This window comes from Erinaceus europaeus, chromosome 9, assembly GCF_950295315.1.
Source record: "Erinaceus europaeus chromosome 9, mEriEur2.1, whole genome shotgun sequence".
In the NCBI taxonomy this organism is placed as follows: domain Eukaryota; kingdom Metazoa; phylum Chordata; class Mammalia; order Eulipotyphla; family Erinaceidae; genus Erinaceus; species Erinaceus europaeus.
Genome location: NC_080170.1, coordinates 2,330,630 through 2,347,727, shown reverse-complemented (window position 1 = coordinate 2,347,727; position 17,098 = coordinate 2,330,630).

Below are 17,098 nucleotides of genomic sequence, written 5' to 3'. Positions count from 1 at the left end.
CCAATGGAGGGGATGGGATACAGAACTCTGGTGATGGGAACTGTGTGGAATTAACCCCTGTTAACCCACAATCTTGTCAATCATTATTAAATCACAAATAGTTTTTTAAAAGAAATAGAAGAAAAAAAAAGAATAATAGACTGCTCAAGAAAAGAATAATAGACTGCTCAAGAAAATAATAGACTGCTCAAGAAAATTTCCTCTCAAGAAAAATAGACTGCTCAAGAAAATTCTGCTCAAGAGCAGAATGTACACAGTGGTTCTAGAAATAAAATAACTATACACTTTTACACAGGTATTGGGGGCAAAAGTTACTTATTGCGATAATATACACATATCTTTCTTTTTGAACTCTACAGCTATAAAAAAGAAAGAGTGGTTTTTCTTTTCAGTCAATAACTCAGGAAAGAAAATATTCACTGGAAATGCTACTAGCTAACCCTAACTGTGTGCATGAGCAGAGAGTATAAAGTCAACAAAAATTAAGGTGATTATGACATCTATTCTCATCTGTTCTAGGATCTATGTGACATTTGGGCAAAGATTGAGGGAGCTAAATATTTATGAATTTTTATTTGCAATACAAGGATTAGCTACTTGAATTGTCATGTCTCGGCAATGATAATCCACGTGACTTTACAGTAGTTCAGACTTAAATATCACCATGTTATTGTCTGAAAATCCCTGTACGATTTTTTTCATTTCTCTCTATAAGCTGGTATGCATGTATTTTGTTTAAAGAAATGAAAGCATAGAGATTATAAATATCCTCATAGCCTTCTTCAATGCCGATATTATGCAGTTTTATGCTGCCTTTTTATCACTAATCCTCAACTAGAATTCCCTAAGCTGCATTTCTCTGGCTTCTACAATAATACATGCTTATTTAAATGTCTTCTTTGGACTGAGCTTTATTTGAAGGTTAGCTTCATTTTTTCCCTAAATATTAGTGAGAATTTAAAGTCACAAGTGTATAAGCAACAAATTCCGACTTATTCTCCAAGAATAACTTCACCTTCCTTACTCTGAACTCCTTTTCCATCATCCTCACTCTCATCTCCTTAGAAGGGAGTGATCTAATATATAAGGCAATCCCCCTGCCTTTGTGAACTTATGGAAAGTAGAGATGTTCCCTTCTCATTGGAAACACCTGGAATGAAACAAGTGTCCGATATACAGCTATTGATATGTTGATGCATATAATTAACTAAATGGAGACATGAAAGAACATATGACACAGAATCATACCATGTTCCAGGTTCAGAAATTGAACAATAGAAAGTAAATCAGGAGAGTCGGGCTATAGCGCAGCGGGTTAAGCGCACGTGGCACAAAGCGCAAGGACCAGTGTAAGGATCCAGGTTTGAGCCCCTGGCTCCCCACCTGCAGGGGAGTCACTTCACAAGTGGTGAAGCAGGTCTGCAGGTGTCTTATCTTTCTTCTCCCCTTCTGTATCTTCCCCTCCTCTCTTGATTTCTTTCTGTCCTATCCAACAATGGCGACATCAATAAGAATAACAATAATAACTATAACAATGGAACATCAAGGGCAACAAAAAGGAATAAATAAATAAAATAAATATTTTTTTATAAAAGAAAGTAAGTCAATCCCTTGACTCTATGGAAACCCGGGTAGGTAATAAGCAATAAGACATGTGGAAAAAAAAAAAACTCCAGCTCACTAAATGGTTTTTATAGTGATGGCATTTGTAACAGACTCACTGAGGGGACTGTGTAAACATAATTTAGATCTCTGTTCAATGTCCATCAATCCATCTAATATCTTAAATATCAATAAATGTGTTTCTGTAAAGATATCATTTCTAACATTTAAATTCCTGATCCCCCAAAACATCCAGAATTGATTAGCATTTAACAGCCAGGATATGTGAAGAAAGGAGAAATGTAATTAGCACACCTCATAAGGTAGCTTCTGGCTCAGTCTCAGAGAGTCTAACAGTCTTGATTCAGATTCCGATCATCTGTGTAAAAGTCCCATTCTTGCACGCTGAAGTGGTGAGTCAGGGAAGTCTGTGAATAACCGAGGAGAGTTCTGTTCAAATGCTTGTGGGATTTTGAAGCTGCAGCCACCCAGAGTTTCCAGGACCACTTGATGTATCCCTGGCTGGACACTCTCAAGCCCGCGTGAGAGTTCACATGGGGGGGGGGGTCCCTCTGCTCTGCTCGGAGGGACTCCTAGGGATTCTCAGAAATTCCACTACTTCCTTCATCTTGGCTCAGTGAACACAGCCCATCTGGCCTCACATGTATGCAAAACATCGGGGTCTTTAGCATGTTGACTCAGTTTTGTGTTTAATCATGAAAACAAGGACAATAGCAAGGCACCCCTAATTCCTTTTATTACACAGTACTGTGGGAATGTTGCCAAGTAGATTGCACACACACACACACACACACGTGTTTAATTTCCTCTGCTTTGGGAATGATGTTGATTTTAGAATCTAGTAGTCCTGGGAGTCGAGCGGCACGAAGCGCAAGGATCAGCGTAGGGTTAAAGATCCTGGTTTGAGCCCCTGGCTCCCCACCTGCAGGGGAGTCCCTTCACAAGTGGTGAAGCAGGTTTGCAGGTGTCTGTCTTTATCTCCCCACCTCTGTCTTCCCCTCCTCCTCTCTCCATTTCTCTCTATCCTGTCTAACAATGATGACATCAATAACAATAATAATAACTACAACAGCAATAAAACACAAGGGCAACAAAAGAGAAAATAAATAAATATAAAAAAAATTTTAAAAGAATCTAGTAGTCCTATGACCCAGCAACTCCTCTCTTGTTGTTGTGTGGGCCCCGGAGATGAGAGAGAGGAGGTCTGGAGTGAATCGGGAACACAAATCTTTATTTGCGCTGGTATCTCAGAGTTGAGTGCTAGAGAAGCAGGTTGGGCCACGTGGAAGTAGCGAAAATGGCCATCTCACGCAGTAACCTTTCCTGCGTCTGAACACTGGAGTGAAGCGCTGGCAAGAGAGCGAGGTGCGGAAGAAGAAGGGCTTTTATAGGAGCAGCTTTCTTGAGAATGGAAAGGGGGAGGAGTAACCATAGCACTCCAGGATAGGATGATAACTCTCGTGAGAATGGGAGGGGGGAGGAGCACTCCAAATATCTCGGGGATATAGACAATGCCCTGAGGGCACAACATGGCTGAACAGGCACTCCGAGAATGTCACAACTCTGGCAGGAACTAGCAGTAGCCTGAGGGGACAGCATGGCAGATGTGACTGCATCTGCACAATTTCCCAGCACTCTCTGAGGGATTCACCCAGAGGAGACAGAAACACCTCTCAGAAGAGCTATGTACACACCTATGCTCATAGCAAGACAGCTTATAATCATCAGAACCCAGGAGCAACCCAGATGTCTAATATCCAATGAGTGGCTGAAAGAAAACTATGGTATATGTAATCAGCCGTTAAAAATGATGAGGTTGTCTCCTTTGCATCCTCTTGGGTGAAACCTGAGGACATTATGTTGAGTGAGATAAGCAAAAAAGACAAGGACAGATATTAAATGATCTCACTTACTAGAGGGCCTTAATAAAGTAGGGATGGGGAGGGAGAGCACAGAGTGAGACATGGACTGGACATGGGGTACTGCACCAAAGCAAAGGAATCTGGGGAGGAAAGGAGAGGAAGAGAGGGAGACATGGATTAGACATGGTGTACTGCATCAAAGCAAAGGACTTGGAGAGGGAGGGAGGGAGTGAGGGAAGGCAGGAAGGAGGGAGGGAGGGAGAGCACAGAATGAAACATGGATGGACATGGGTGACTGCACCAAAACAGGAGACTCTCGGGAGGGAGGGGAAGGGAAGAGAGGGAGAAAATGTTGTGGGCTGATACATAATGAAACAGTCCGCTAGTGATGTCATTGAAAGGAAGATGGCATTTAAAATTAAGTCAGCCAAAATAAAATTAAGTCAGAAACTACCAGAACTCTATTACTCCTCTTCATAGATTTCAATCATCAACCCCCATCTGTGCCCTTGGGAGCACCACTGCAGTTTCCAGTGGAGGGAATGGGGACACAGAGCTCTGGTGGGGGAATGCTATGGAATTATACCCCTGCTAGCTTATAATTTTAGAAATCAGTATTAGATTACTAATAAAAAAGAAAAGTAAAAAAGATGCCACAGAAATCAATGGATGCCACAAAATGAAATATAGAAAGGGGCAATATTTACATGAATAATGCTAGTATTCTTCATTAAAGACATGTAATAACATCTCAATAAAATAAAATGTTGTCATATGAGACTCAAATCACATAGCAAATTTAAGTTTCTTAGTTCAGTCTGTCATCAAAAAAAAAGTCTCACATTACAAAAATCATCCTAGAGGGAGTCGGGCGGTGGCGCAATGGGTTAAGCGCACGTGGCACAAAGTGCAGGGACCGGCGTAAGGATCCCGGTTCGAGCCCCCGGCTCCCCACCTGCAGGGGAGTAGCTTCATGGGCGGTGAAGCAGGTCTGCAGGTGTCTGTCTTTCTCTCCCCTCTCTCTCTGTCTTCCCCTCCTCTCTCCATTTCTCTCTGTCCTATCCAACAACAAAGCAACGTCAACAATGGCAATAATAACTGCAAGGAGGCTGCAACAACTAGGGAAACAAAAAGGGGAAAAAATGGCCTCCAGGAGCGGTGGATTCATGGTGCAGGCACCGAGCCCAGCAATAACCCTGGAGGAAAAAAAAAAATTAAAAAAAAATCATCCTAGACTCCCACCTGCATGGAGAAACCTTCACAGGTGGTGAAGCAGGGCTGCTGGTGTCTCTCTGTCTCTCTCCCTCTCTGTCTCCCTACTCCCTCCCCTCTCGATTTATCTCTGATTCTACCCAAATAAATAAATAAATAAAATATTTTAGATGTATTTATTTATTTTCTTTTGTTGCCCTTGTTGTTTTATTGTTGTAGTTATTGATGTCGTTGTGGTTGGATAGGACAGAGAGAAATGGAGAGAGGAGGGGAAGACAGAGAGGGGGAGAGAAAGACAGACACCTGCAGACCTGCTTCACCACCTGTGAAGCGACTCCCCTGCAGGTGGGGAACCAGGGCTTGAACCAGGCTTTACCCTGGTTCTTGCACTTTGTGTCATGTGTGTTTAACCCGCTAAGCTACCGCCTGATTCCCAAACAAAATGACATTGTAATAAATTTTCACATATCACATTAAACTATTTTATATTAAAGGTCTATTTTTAAATGTGTAAACTAGACTACTAATTAACATAGAGCCTTTATTTCCAGTACTTGTAAGGTGTTTTTTTGTTTGTTTTATTTTTTTAAGCTAAATAAGTGGGGCCTTCAAAGATACGGTTATATATATTATCTACAGATAAGGGACACTTTGCATATTGTATTCAATTTTACTTCTTCACTTTCTCATCAGAATGAATTAGTTCATATTTTTTGATAATTGCTTAGTAATAGCAATTATCCAAAATGCGGTGTTGCAAACTTGCCATAATGTTTCTGCCAGTCTATTAACTATTGCACTTTATTATTTTGTTTTGAAAAAAATATACTTTTCTATTTTTAATTTTCTATGCTTTCATTGGTAGCCATAAAAGTCATGGATTTTATAAACACAGCCTGTATGGAGACACTAATTGTTTTCCTTCTGACTTTAATACACTTTCCTTCCATTCCTGGAAGCACTTCAGTCATTATAGCTTGGTGTTCTTTAAAGGACATTTGCTTTCCTCTGATAAAGGGTGAGAGACAGAGAGAAACAGAGAGGGAACAGAGAGACACCTGCAGTGATGCCCTACAGCTCATGAAGCTTCCACTGCAGGTGAAGATTGGTGTTTTTTGTCCTGTTGTTTTCGCCAGGCTATGTTGTTTTCGCCGGGCTGGCTTCACGGGCGGGTAACAGATGACCAGGGACTCATGGTTGAGCTGTACACAGTATCTCTTTATTCATGAAGGACGCAGCACAATCTAAGCCGAGCTAAGCTAAACTCAAGGTACTGTAAAACTCACAATGCTGTCTTTATATATACTTGCCAAGTAGGGTGGAAACAGGATGTGACATAGAGAGGGTGGAGAGAAAAGAGACTGGTGAAAATCAGAGTGTGACAAGGAGAGGATCAGGGTGTGACAAGGAGGGGGCGGAGCAGGCGAGAATCCTATCACTGAACCACCAATGCCCTGGAGGGAGGGTGGTGCTTGTTAACAGCGGTTATGTAAATAGAATGCAGTGGTTATGTAAATAGAATAGTGTTAAGCAGGGGGGATTTAAACCAAATGAAACAGAAGGGGTCTCATGCATACCAACATTGTCCGTTTTTAAATTTTTTTTTAATATTTATTTAGTTTCCCTTTTTGTTACCCTTGTTGTTTTTTATTATTCTTGTTATTGATGTTGTCATTAGATAGGACAGAGAGAAATGGAGAGAGGAGGGGAAGATAGAGCGGAGGAGAGAAAGACAGACACCTGCAGACCTGCTTCACCACCTGTGAAGCGACTCCCTTGCAGGTGGGAAGCCAGGGGCTCGAACCAAGGGCTCAAACCAGGAGTTCAAATCGTGATCCTTAAGGCAGTCCTTGCACCACGTGAGCTTAACCCACTGCACTGATGCCAGGCTCCCAAGACTGGTGGTTTGAACCTTGGTCCCAGAAGCTGGTGGAATCCATCCTACTGGTCAGGCCACCACTGTTCTCTAGAGCACATTTTATGTTAGTAACATTTTTTCTCAAGAGTTTTATCACATCTCCAGGAGTTATTTTTGCCCCTCGTTTGTAGTTTTATGTCTTTCTTCTCCCCCTCTCTGTATGTAAAACCAAGTAATTGAGAATCTCTCTAGTTTAGTAAAACCTGAGTCTGCCTGTGACTTACTGGCCTTTGAGAGGAAGAGCAAAGTCATCAGGGATGAATTTCACTTGTGGTGCCCTGAAGCATTTGTCCTTTATTATTAAACTGGAATCAGCATCACATGTCTTCCTGTCTTTATATATTTACATATTAAAGATGTGTTTAAGAAAGGAAACAAAACAGAGCTGAACTTGGGCTGGTTCTGGTATATTGCATGAAAGTGAAGGACTGGGGGGTTTTCAGCTCCTAAAGCCTGGTGGAGGAGGACCTGGGGAGGGGCGTGTGGAGAGTTATGTGAAAAACTGAGAACTGCTAGGCATGTACAACTACTGTATTTTACCATTGGCTATAAACCATGAATTACTCCAATAAAGAAAAAAATGAAGAGAAAAAAGCTGTACGCATCTGGCAACAGTAACTTATACATCATTGTTGACTACCCAATAATGTGATTTTTATAAAGGGATTTGTTTATCAAAGAGAGAGAGAGAGAGAAAGACAGAGAGAGAGAGAGAGAGAGAGAGAGACCCTAAGGTAGAATGAGTCCATTGCCCTGAGCTCAGACTAGCCTTGAACTCCATACACAGAAGAGTTACTACGGCAACAAAGGAAGTAATTCTCCACTGTGGTATTTCAAAGAAGAAAAATTATTATTGGGATAAAGCAAACAGGAAAAGCTACAGTTCAAGGAAACAGTGCCTGCACCCAAAGGATTTGAATACAGTTTCAGAAACAGAAGCAATATAGCCAGCCATAGAATTCTCAAGACCCAGCATATTATAATGAAAATGATTGTACCTTATAATAGAAGAAGTTCAGGTGAGGATCTGGGGCCTCTGTTTTGAAGATAGCTAGTAGGACTATTTTAGTTATATGTCAAAGGGACCATGATGACACTAGTTTTTTCCTGAGCCTCATATCTGATATGCAGGTGGACCCAAGTTTTTATCTGGACAGGTGATGTCATGGCCAGAAAAGGGGCTAGAAATCTGGATCAGGGAAGAGAATAGCTCCAAAATATGTGAAAGGTGTATAAATATTGTTGACTGTAAACCCCATCGATTTGATGTGATCTGGCGCCATATTTGGCTTAGGAGCCTATGTGTCCTCTGCATCCCTGTAGGTCTGAGCTCACATTCTTTGGTCATGAGTAGGAATGTTCCAAGCTTCATCTGCACTATTCCAGCCTTCAGGTTCATGATTGTTAAACAATTTGTTTGGCTTTATATGTTAACTCTTTCAACCACCAGGTTCCAGATGCTACCATGATGCCAACCAGACTTCCCTGGACAGACAACCCCACCAATGTATCCTGGAGCTCCACTTACCCAGGGCCCTGCCCCACTAAGGGAAGAGAGAGGCAGACTGGGAGTATGAATCGACCTGTCAATGCCCATGTTCAGCAGAGAAGCAATTCCAGAAGCCAGACCTTCTACCTTCTGCATCCCACAGTGACCCTGGGTCCATACTCACAGAGGGATAAAGAATAGGAAAGCTCAGGGGAGTAGATGAGATACAGAGTTCTGGTGCTGGGAATTTTTTAAATATTTTATTTATTTATTAATGAGAAAGATATCAGGAGAGAAAGAACCAGACATCACTCTGGTATATGTGCTGCCAGGGATTGAACTCAGGACCTCATACTTGAGAGTCCAATGCTTTATCCATTGCACCATTTCCTGGACCATGGGGTGCTAGGAATTCTGTGGAGTTATACCCCTCTTATCCTGTGGTTTCTATGAATGTTTCCTTTTTATAAATACAAATTTAAAAAAATACAAATTAAAAAAATAAAAGAAGTTTTAAAAACTCCTCAGGTATTCATGTAAAGGAACATCTATTGGGGCTAACAAAACATTGCATCTGTTATGACTTCAACAGTAAAGCCACATTAGGTCCAATTGGGCTGAGAGTCCAAGAGGGCAGAGGGCCGCCCCCTGGCCATTTGACCAGGTGGCATGAATCAGTGCAAGGAGCATTCTTCACCTTCACTGTGAGGCTTGGTCCTCATCACCTCGATTCTGGGCTTTTCTCTTTTAATTTTTATTTTGCTTTTGTTAGTTTGTCTGAGTCCCCATCACCATCATAGTTTTGGTGGGTGGTTGCCGGGCTAGCTTCAATGGCGGGAAACAGACAACCAGGGATTCATGGCTGAGCTGGGAACACAGTTTAGTCTTTATTTATGAATGAGAATGCAGTGCAATCTAGCTAATCTCTCTTCATTAGAAAATCCTGTCCTTTATATCTCCTGAGACGGATGTGTCAGGAAGAGGAAGTATGTAGGATAGTGGGTGGAGTAGAAAACGAGTGCGAACCAGTGGGGATTAAACAGTGAAAAACAGTATGTGACTAGGAGAGGGGGCAGAGCGAAAAGAGAGTGAGAACCAGAGGGATTAAATCAATGCCCTGTAGGCAGGGCAGGTCTCAGGTAAAGCAGTGACTATGTAAATAGACCACAGCATTAAGCAATGCAAGTGAACATAACACAATGATCAAAACAGAAGGGGTCTTAGAAGCAGATTCAGAAGAAGACCAACAGGTGGTGGTGGCAGTGGAAGAAGGTAGGGGCTGCTACTTCTTCAACATCTTGAACAGAAGAAGCGGTACTTCTTAAAACCAACTATGTGAATAACGACAGGGAAAATGACTATTATGAAGGTCGGCATAACTCTTAGCTATTTCCATGTGTAATATTCACAGAATGATTACAAACCTACAAAGTATAAGACAATTTTGTTTTCATAAGTCTTTCCTGAATAGCTCCTTCAAGAATGATCTTCAGGGAGTTGGGCAGTAGCGCAGAGGGTTAATTGCAGGTTATGTAAAGAGCAAGGACTGGCATAAGGATCCCAGTTCAAGCCTTTGGCTCCCCACCTCCAAGGGAGTCGCTTCACAGACAGTGAAGCAGGTCTGAGGTATCTATCTTTCTCCTCTTTTTCTTCCCCTCCTCTCTCGATTTCTCTCTGTCCTGTCCAACAAAGAACGACATCAGCAACTACAACGATAGCCACAACAGGGCTGCGACAAGGGCAACAAAAGGGGGGGGAAGGTGGCCTCCAGGAGCAGTGGACTCATGGTGCAGGCACTGAACCCCAGCAATAACCCTGGAGGCAAAGAAAAAAAAAGGAATGATCTTCAAATAATTAAGAGTTATTTAGGTAAACTGTATAAGCTGTAATCTAAAGTCTGTGGGTGAGGACATATCTACTGAGCTAAAGCACCTTAACAAAGTCAAAGTCACAGTGGTGAAAATGAGAGTGTTGGATAAAGGTTTCAACTGCAGTGGACATAGAATGCACCCAGCTAATACGAAGATGTAGGAAAGAACATCTGATTCAAAGTCAGCTTCTTAATTGGTTTACAGCATGAATCAGAAATGGAGATGTTAATTTAGAAGAAAAAACATTCAGAGAGTTAAGAAGTTACTAATTAATTCCTTAATTGCCACAGTAGAAAACCAATCAACAGTTCCTTAAAAACAAGGGGGTAAATATATCATTATAAAGGAAACTACCAGAACAGCCCTGGGGGTGGTGACATGGGCAAGGGTAGGTCTGAATGATGAAGTCCCAACAGAACTTGATCTGTCATTGTACATATCATGGAGATTCCTCCTTGCCTTCCCCCTACTCTGTTTCTCCTCCTTTCTCACCAATCAAGAAATAAATCTGTTAAAGAGTTAAAAATAGGGGAATGCTCTAGAATAAAAAGTTAAGAGATTCTAGTTACAAAACAAAGATATTGTGAAATAAAACATTATAATACAAAATCACAGGACAAATGTGTATAAACATTAATAGACTCAAATCAGCCATTAAAGGAAAGGTTTTTTTTTAATTTATAAAATGGAAATATTGACAAGACTATAGGGTAAGAGGGGTATAATGCCACACAATTCCCACCACCAGATCTCCTTATCTCATCCCCTCCTTGATAGATTCCCTATTCTTTATCCCTCTGGGAGTATGGACCCAAGGTCATTGTGGGATGCAGAAGGTGGGAGGTCTGGCTTCTATAATTGCTTCCCTGCTAAACATGGGCTTGACAGGTGGATCCATACTCCCAGCCTGTCTCTCTCTTTCCCTAGAGGGGCAGGGCTCTGGGGAGGCGAGGTTCCAGGACACATTGGTGGGCGTAAAGTTTTTTTAATTATATTTGTTAGTAACTTGGAAATTGGCACAGTAGATGAATCATTAGGTTCCCAAACAACAAAGAGGTTCTGAGTTTCATCCCTGGCATTGCACATTACTTTTATAAATAGGTCAGTTTTATACTGGAAAAAAAAAAAACTCTGGAAATGTAATTCTCACTGCCAAGAAATTAAAAAAAAATCAAAAGAAAGTAAATTTAACTTTTATAATGAAAGAAAAAATAATATATATCTGTTGTTAAAATTCTTAAGCTCTAGCCGGGCCGGCTAGCTTCACGGCGGGTAACAGAGACGCGGAGACAACGGCTGGGCAGGGCAGCTGTATTTCTTTATTCAGGAACAACGATTCACAAACTAAGACAAACTAATCACCAAACAGAACTCTGCTGTCTTTGCGGCGGCACAAGCACTCTCTCTCTTACTCTAGAAGTCAGGAACTCTCCAACTCTGGAACTCTGGAACTCTCGTACTGGGAAACCCTCTGAAACTCTTCCACTGTGGAACTCTCTCTTACTCTGTAACCCTGAAACTCTCGAACTCAGGAACTCAGGAACTCTGACACTCTCGAACTCAGGAACCCTCTCTCGGGATTTCTTTTTTGGGGCAGGGCCAAGCAGGCCCGCCAAATTAATAGGACTCACCCAATTCTCTTGGCGGGGGAGGGCTAGAACAATCCAATGTAAAGCATACGACAATTCCCCCTGTCGTTTTCGACGGGTTATGTTGTTTTCGCCGGGCTGGCTTCAAGGGCAGGTAACAGATGACCAGGGACTCATAGTTGAGCTGTAGGCAGTATCTCTTTATTCATGCAGGACGCAGCACAATCTAAGACGAGCTAAGTTAAACTCAAAGTAAAGTACTCTAAAACTCACAATGCTGTCTTTATATATACTTGCCAAGTAGGGTGGAAACAGGGTGTGACATAGAGAGGGTGGAGAGAAAAGTGACTGGTGACAATCATAGTGTGACAAGGAGAGGATCAGGGTGTGACAAGGAGGGGGGGGTGGAGCAAAAACATATCATGAAACAGTGGGGACTGAACCAATGCCCTGGAGGGAGGTGCTTGTTAACAGAGGTTATATAAATAGAATGAAGTGGTTATGTAAATAGAATAGTGTTAAGCAGGGGGGATTTAAACCAAATGAAATAGAAGGGGTCTCATGCATACCAACAATTCCCCCTTTCTTTTTAACTAATGGCCATTGCGGGGTGAACAGAAATGTATATTGTACAGGCGTTTTCAAAAGAACTGGCATATGACATGGAAAACAAAATAGGCGAGCAGCAATAACCACTGTGATGCCAAGTGGAGCTTTTCTTGCCTCAAAGGGCAAGGCCTAGCAGGCGAAAGGGCATTTCTTGCCTCTGGGAACGCTTCATGCCTCTGGGGGCATCTCTTGCCTCAAAGGGCGTTTCCTTCCTCTGTGGGCATCTCTTGCCTCTTGGGGCGCTTCATGCCTCTGTGGGCATAACCTAATAAGGAGGGGGAGTTTTCTGCCTCTGGGACAGAGCCTGCAGGCGAGGGGACATGGTCTATAAAGTCTCAAGGCAATTGGCTGAAGTTAGTCTTTGAGAAACACAGCTGTGTGTACCAGTAAGTCCGATGGAGGTGTCAGTCCAAAGTAGCTGACCACAGAAGAAAATGCCGGAGGATGAAACGCTGCATGTCTGTCTCGATGGGGAATGTCGGCCACCAGAATTCTGCTTTTCTGTAGAGTGTGAGCTTTCGATCTGTGAATCTGTTTCTTCAGGTCGTGCCAGGTCACATCATTGGTTTCCGGGGGCGATGTCAGAGAACAGGGGTCCAAATGGATTTCCGGGAATTCCATTTGAGTAGATGCTTTTTCATGTGAAGACTTTGACAGCTGAAATTCACTTACTTGTTGAACAAAACTTGTAGCAGATTAGAAGTTTACTATAATTGATAACTCCATTATAATTGGAAGTCCTTTCTAGTATGATTTTAAGGTTTTTTAAACAGTTTAAACTCAATAAAATGTAGAAAGGTAAACAGAAGAACCACGGTTAAAAGCCTCAGGCATGAGAATAATTAACATAATCATTGCACTATCTGCCCCACCCATAACTCATACCGTTTTGAGGATTAAACATTTCAGATTTATGTCAAGATGTAAAAGAGAAATCAAAGGAGGGAAAAAACAATTTTTTGGATTGTTTCTGGATGTCTCCAGAAATCATGGCTGCGTCCAGCATTTTTTTTTTTAAGTCAATGTCAAACAAAAATTCAGTCATTCAAATCATTCTCTTATGAAACACAACTTGAACCAGATTATCAAGATCTCACCATGTAGGATTGAGAATCCCCGGAGGGCGACCTAGTTCAAAAAGCTCCTCGAAATTCCATTTAGGGTACTTTGGACTGTTTCTGCTGGATTGCTTCAGGCACCCATTTTTCAAAGTGTCTTCCCATCGAAGAAAGAATTCCATCAGGAGAGTAGAACTAACCACATGTCTCCATACCTGGGAACTGCCAGGGTATTCGAGAATGTTCTTCAAATTAGAGTAGTCCTTCTCCATGGGAAACATTCGAGAAGAAGTCCAGAAAGTTCCAGGGGAAATCCCCATGCATATCCCAAGGTCTACGATCACGGTCATAAAGAACCAAACTGTGGCCCGGAGCAAAATGTAGTCCTTTTCCTCAGGAAACATGGGAGAGGGAATCCAGAAAGTCCAAGGAGAAATCTCCGTGCATCTCCCAAGCTCTATGATCCCGGTCATAAGAAACCAAAGTTCCCGGTGAGGGAACCGAAGTGTGGCCCAGAGTAAAATGTTCCAGAGACAGAGAAACTGTCTCATAATGAAATAGTAGAGGCTTTGGCAAATCTCTTCGTAAGTAGAAGAGAAGACCATAGTGCATAGGTAGGCAAAGTCTTCACTTATCTGGGAGTTGCGCAGGTCTGGTCCCACGTTGTTGCGCCATATGTCGTTTTCGACGGGTTATGTTGTTTTCGCCGGGCTGGCTTCACGGGCAGGTAACAGATGACCAGGGACTCATAGTTGAGCTGTAGGCAGTATCTCTTTATTCATGCAGGACGCAGCACAATCTAAGACGAGCTAAGTTAAACTCAAAGTAAAGTACTCTAAAACTCACAATGCTGTCTTTATATATACTTGCCAAGTAGGGTGGAAACAGGGTGTGACATAGAGAGGGTGGAGAGAAAAGTGACTGGTGACAATCAGAGTGTGACAAGGAGAGGATCAGGGTGTGACAAGGAGGGGGGGTGGAGCAAAAACATATCATGAAACAGTGGGGATTGAACCAATGCCCTAGAGGGAGGTGCTTGTTAACAGCGGTTATATAAATAGAATGAAGTGGTTATGTAAATAGAATAGTGTTAAGCAGGGGGGATTTAAACCAAATGAAACAGAAGGGGTCTCATGCATACCAACATCCCCCCTTTTTTTTTAACTGACTAAATGACTATAACTTTAAATGACTATAGTATCAAGGGTGTGGGGTGAACAGAAACATATATAACAAAAACCAGCATGTTGCCAAGGGAAGGCCTGAGGGGGCCATATCTGAAAAAAAAAAAAAACATTTCTTGCCTCTGGGGGGCTACTTGCCTCGACGGGCAATTGCATGGGGGCAGGGAACGGCCTAGGGTCCCAAAGGCAGCTGGCTGCAACTTACTTACTATGAAACAAAACTTGTTATTAGCATATCTACTACAGGATCCAACGTTTCTAATAGAGAAGGAATTTGAGACTTTTACATATCAACAACGTCTTTTAACCTTTTGTTACACCCATTCAAGATGGAGACACACCCTAGGTGTGGGCTGGAGAGGAAACCTCAGGCATGAGGATAATTAGCATAGCCATTGTGCAATCTACCATTTCTAATAGAGAAGGTAGTCTTTTACATATCAACAAGTCTATTTAACCTTTTGTTTAGACCAACTTAGTTAAAATATATTGATTGTTAACTAATTTTTACCTTAGACTTTAAATGTAAGTTAATTTTATCTTTATGAGAATTACATTGAAAACCTTTTTCATTTAACTTTGACTAGTAAGAATTTAGCCTTAAAGCTACTGTTTACCAAACTTTAAACATACACATAAACATGGTCATTAATACACAAGGAGAGAAACCTTTGTTACGAAGACATGTCATTTTAAACACGAATTTAAGTCTGTACTGTCTTAGTTGGTGGTGGGGGGGGGGGTTCACCATCCGGAGGTGGCTTCCCGCACAGCTTCACTTCTAGGAATTGCAGGTTGCGATCTCTGCACGAATCTCTGCGTACTCCAGCTTGTCTGTCTTCAGACCCGACCGGCAGCTGGAGATCTCGTGTGTCCAGTTTCGGCAGGGAGCCCGGGGAGGCCCGGATGGTTCCAGAATTCATAGAAAGAGGGCAGGCAGGCCATATTTGTAGAAGGCGTGGGCCTAGGTGCCCAGGGGTGGCGGCCATGATAGGCCGCGGCCCTGCCCCATGGCCCTGCCATGTCTGTTGCCCTGCTCGCAGTGGCCGAGCAGCGTGGAGGGATCACGCGTCCAGTGCCCTGCGTCACGCGGTGGAGAGCCGGCTCCTGTAGGCTGGCCTCGGGCTCTTGCGTGTTGGCATAGGGCTCCAGCATGTTGGCCTCAGGCTCCAGCATGTTGGCATTGGGCTCCTGGGGCTTTTGTGTGCTGGCGTAGGCCTCCTGCGGGCTGTGGGGCTGCGGGGCTGTGGGCGCGGTGCGCGGGGTTGTCTGGGCGCAGCCGGCTGGCTGGCTGTTTAACCAGGTGGAAACAGCAGCTCCGCGCCTCGCCTCCCTCCTGCTGGCACTTCTCGACTCTTCTGGCTGTTCTGAGTGCGCCCAAGTGAGTGGGAACCACAGAGTGGTCCAGAGATAAGTGTTCCAGAAACAGCAAAACAGTCTCGTGAAGAAAGAGCAGAGGCCTTTGGAGATCTCGTCACAAGCAGAAGAGAAGGCCATAGTGCATAGGTAGCCAAATTGTCTTCACTTATCTGAGAGATGCGCAGGTCAGGTCCACGTGGGCGCCATTTTGTTGTTAAAATTCTTAAGCTCTAGCCGGGCGGGCTAGCTTCACGGCGGGTAACAGAGACACGGAGACAACGGCTGGGCAGGGCAGCTGTATTTCTTTATTCAGGAACAACGATTCACAAACTACGAAAAACTAATCACCAAACAGAACTCTGCTGTCTTTGCGGCGGCACAAGCACTCTCTCTCTTACTCTAGAAGTCAGGAACTCTCCAACTCTGGCACTCTGGAACTCTCGTACTGGGGAACCCTCTGAAACTCTTCCACTGTGGAACTCTCTCTTACTCTGTAACCCTGAAACTCTCGAACTCAGGAACTCAGGAACTCTGACACTCTCGAACTCAGGAACCCTCTCTCGGGATTTCTTTTTTGGGGCAGGGCCAAGCAGGCCCGCCAAATTAATAGGACTCACCCAATTCTCTTGGCGGGGGAGGGCTAGAACAATCCAATGTAAAGCATACGACATATATCTTTAAAAGTAATTATCAAAAAGGACCAGTCTGGGAGTCAGGCTGTAGCACAGTGGGTTAAGTGCAGGTGGCGCAAAGCTCAAGGACCGACCTGAGGATCCCATTTTGAGCCCCTCTTCCCCACCTGCAGGGGAGTCACTGCACAGGCGGTGAAGCAGGTCTGCAGGTGTCTTTCTTTCTCTCCCCCTCTCTGTCTTCCCCTCCTCTCTCCATTTCTCTCTGTCCTATCCAAGAAAGATGACATCAATAACAACAACAATAATAACTACAACAATAAAACAACAAGGGCAACAAAAGGGAATAAATAAATAAATAATTTTTTTAAAAGAGTGAGAGTAGACAGTTTTATTCTTACCAGTGATGAATGTGGCATTTCTTCTCACCTGGCCAGATTTCCCCCTGACCTACCACCAGTACTTCCTCAGAAGGAGTCCAGTCCCACCTGTGTGGCTCCTGGTCCAGCAATCTGCCTGCCTGTCGCACCTGCTGAGGCCAAAACCAACCTTGCTCCCACTGGTGCAAAGTAAGTGCTTCTGCTCCATTGGTTTTTTCTGGGTGAACTAGTGTCAGCTTGTCTTGCTTCTGGATCTGTGTGATTCTCAGCAAGAAAAGGAAACACTTGAATCACTCTTTTAAAGAAGAAACTGCT